The sequence below is a fragment of the Alligator sinensis genome, unplaced genomic scaffold (assembly GCF_000455745.1).
Source record: "Alligator sinensis unplaced genomic scaffold, ASM45574v1 scaffold107_3, whole genome shotgun sequence".
NCBI classification, from domain to species: Eukaryota; Metazoa; Chordata; order Crocodylia; family Alligatoridae; genus Alligator; species Alligator sinensis.
The window spans coordinates 749,378-751,824 of NW_005842578.1; the positions used below are offsets into that span (position 1 = coordinate 749,378).

The 2,447-nt window shown below is 53.5% G+C and overlaps 1 protein-coding gene across 1 annotated transcript in view; it reads right to left on the minus strand.

Moving 5' to 3' along the window:
- Positions 1 to 6: 6 nt before the first annotated feature.
- The window catches only part of PPP1R37 (protein phosphatase 1 regulatory subunit 37), a 66,421-nt gene continuing 63,980 nt past the window's right edge, over positions 7 to 2,447 (minus strand). The window contains exon 14 of the mRNA XM_025214312.1: positions 7 to 1,482. The gene's annotated coding sequence lies outside the window, so the exon portion shown is untranslated. The remainder of the gene's footprint in view (positions 1,483 to 2,447) is intronic.

The window sequence follows — 2,447 nt, forward strand, 5'->3', positions numbered from 1 at the left end:
GACTTTGGTCAAGGGGCAGGCGCGGTTATCTGAAGTGAGGCTTTACAGCGTCAAAGGGATGGCTGACCAGCTAACAGAAACTACTTAGTCCCAAAAGTAAAATTCTTGTTTACGTGTTACCTCAATTCTCCCCCGGAGCCTCCTCACGGCCAAGGGCATGCGGGTCAAAGCCCCACACAGAGGGAGGGCAGAAACTTGAATGAGGCAACCCCCGAATTCCTTTAGTGTGTCACGCTACAGCGGATCCAGCTGCTGCTCTGCCCCGGTGCCCCCTGCTCCACAGTAGACTGCTGGGCGAGTCTTCAAAAGGAGAGGACCGTGTCTTCTGGAGCACGTCCATCCCCATCCCCCTCCTGTTCGCACCGACAGTTCTGTGCTATATGGCTTTGAAAAACCTTGCAGAAGGTCCCATTTACCTTTGTTTGAAGGTTTCACAGTCAAGAAGTTGGACTACTCTGCACCACAGTGACTCCTTTCCCACCGATGATGCTCCTTGAGGGTAACAACTCTGCCTATCGGTGTCACTGTCATCCAAAAATTCCAGCACAGAGGCAGGGAGCTTCCCGAAATGTAGGTCTGCGAGGGCACGCACACAGAGGAGCTGTGTCACTGTGGAGGTCTGCACGTGTCTTGCAAGGGAGGGGACTTTTGACAGTGTTTGATAGCAGAGCATTCCAACCTAGGAGGAGTTCCAAAAAGGTGGCGGGTTGGACTAAGACGGCCACTGTTGTCTACATTAGATCCTGTTCAGTACTTTGCAAGATCATGATAAATATATATGGAAAGAGGGACTTTAAAATAAATAACCATCATGGCTGCAAATGCAGCCGGTCTTGGACAGTCTGGTTAGCAATACCAGTTCCTCAACAGCTTGTCAGTGCCTTTCTTTTGGGGACGCTGTCATGTGCAATGGTTCCCCTTTTGGGTTTCCATGTGAACCAGAGGACAGTTCTTGCAAGCTGTCCTTCAGAAACACGGGGCACTTTTAGTGTATGGAAAGCAAACCCAGGCCTGACCTACAAGGCACTGGGTTGCAAGTCTCCCATCGGACCGAGGAAGCTATTCCTACCACTGCCCACTCGTGGGTCTCTCCCCTCTCGGGAACAGTGGTGATTCCAGAGGAACACAGACAGAAAAGCGCAGTGTCGTATAGTATCAGAGAATGAAATCGTAGGTGCCACTGGCATCAAGTGCCACAGCTCACGTTGGAGTCCAGCCAGGAAATTGCTCTTGGTCAGATTCTTATCTGCTCTCCTTCCCTTCCCAAATCGCCCTGAAGGTCTCAGAGCCCTTCCTCACAGGAAAGATGGATCAAGAGTGCGGGAGAGTGTCTAGGGAAGGAAATATCACAATGGTTTGGAAAAAAATAACCTCTGTGCTGCAGAGCAAGGTTTTTCTTAATCACGTGGAGTGGGGAAGGAATAAAGCTACACGGGCATTTCCCAGGGCAATCTCAGCTCAACGCAGAACGACCCAGAGGATCTGCAAGAGAGGAGAAAACTGAGTCAGAACAAGAGCAACCTGGCATCGCGTCCAGTAGCGCCAACACTGCGTCCTCCCCAGAGCCGTGCCAATGGTCCCTGTGGGCCGTGACCCCAATGAAAGAGTCAGCCCCGGAGGGAAGGGCCATGCTGACTCCCACAGTCACCAACTAGCTCGCCCCGAGGCAAAAGGCTTCTTTTCCTTAGAGAACATTCATCTTAACAGCACTCCACATCCAGGCATCGGAGCAGCTGCCGCTCTGCCCAAACCTCACACAGGCCTCTTATCCCCCCTCAATCGCGTGCTTATCAGACAGCTGGCCAAGCCACCCATTCCCCCGCATCTGTCTGAGAACAGATACACATGGACCCGAGTATGGCTCCTCTTAGGAAACCTTCCTGAAACAAAACCACAAGCAGCACCTAGATGCTGTGTGCCCTGCACTTGGTATCCCTCGTGCTTGGGTCTGAACACAGCAGCTGCTCAGTAACGTTGGGATCCAAAGCTCTGGAGAAAATGTCTACCCGCTACTGAAGTGCACTGCTCTGGCGAGTTCAGAGTGCAGCACACGCATGCGTCGAAGAGGCGCCTAGGACAGTGGGATCTCACGTGCTCCTGAGCACGTGGGCACAAGCTGCAGACATGGAGCACGCTGTGCTTCAGAACAAAGCACTGCCGCCGGCTTCACGGCCAGTCCCTCGGCGCCCTCCCCTCCCCTCCCCCCCGCCGAATCTACCGCATCTGCATCTGAAAAGCCTCCCCCTTCCTCCAGGGGTCTGCACCCAGTGCAGCCGTGCTGCCTGCTCGTTTCGAAACCAAACGCTACACGCTACACGTAGAGTACTGATCTACGACCCACAGGACGGCTTGGGAAGAAGAGCTCTGCCGTTAGAAATGCCTCCAGACCCACAAACGTGTCTTACAGTGCGTGTGCACGAGGGGGCAGTCTCGTCACACCATCACAT